Source organism: Otolemur garnettii, unplaced genomic scaffold (assembly GCF_000181295.1).
Source record: "Otolemur garnettii isolate 467f Iridium unplaced genomic scaffold, OtoGar3 scaffold00014, whole genome shotgun sequence".
Classification (NCBI taxonomy): Eukaryota; Metazoa; Chordata; class Mammalia; order Primates; family Galagidae; genus Otolemur; species Otolemur garnettii.
This window is the reverse complement of record NW_003852409.1, coordinates 14,563,868-14,564,815: the sequence shown is the minus strand read 5'-3', so window position 1 is coordinate 14,564,815 and position 948 is coordinate 14,563,868.

Below are 948 nucleotides of genomic sequence, written 5' to 3'. Positions count from 1 at the left end.
GGCTATGTTAACCAGTTTGGTAAAAATATTTCAAATTGTATATAAAACCAGCACACTGTACCCCATGATTGCATTAATGTACACAGCTATGATTTAATAAAAAATATACAACATTCTAACAAAAGCATGTTTTTACTGGTTCTATACATTATCCTTAGATCTTACTGGGAATACCATTTATAATTTTAAAAAATTCTTATTTGGTTTTTCCCCTTATCATTTTCCCACTGAAGGTATTTTCTCTGTTGTTGTTGTTGTTGTTATTGTTTAATTGGTTTTTCTCTTTCTGGTGGCTATCTTCTTTCTTTTAGTGATTTTTCACTGACTGTTTATTTAGAAAGGAAGGGATAACATGATTGGCAGCAGCAGCAAACATGGGCTTCTTTAACAAGCCTGTTGAGTTCAATACCCTTTGGTAGGCCTCTCCTTCCCCGCCCTTCCCTCCTTGCATAGGGCAGGAAGATGTAAGGATTCAGTCTATTCTGGGCACAGCAAGTCTGCTGAGGTGGGGTGGGGTGGGCTGGGCTGGCCTGGAAAATTTTCTTATTTTCAAGCATTCTAGGCTAGAAACAGACTGAAGCATGGTCTCAGAACTGCCCCCATGGTCAGTTCTCCGGTGACAAAGCTTTATTCGATTTACCCTATTGCTTGTCTCAAGTAAAGTACAGGCTGAGCAAATGCCCAGCCCCTCTGCGGGGCTCAGTGTGGGTTTGGGCACCCTGCGGCTTGCTCTGTGGCTGATCCATCCTCAGCTTGCCCAGCCGGACAACCTTTGCTCATGGGATCCCAGGGGCATGGACATCTAGTTAGAAAGGTAATTGCCAGTGGGAAGGAGGAGAGGTTGCCATGTTGACTAAGCATGAGTGAGATTTTCTTGATATACTGAACTGTTTCTTGATATATTGAACTGTTTCCCTCCATGTGGTTTCTTGGCAGAGTTTTGGATTC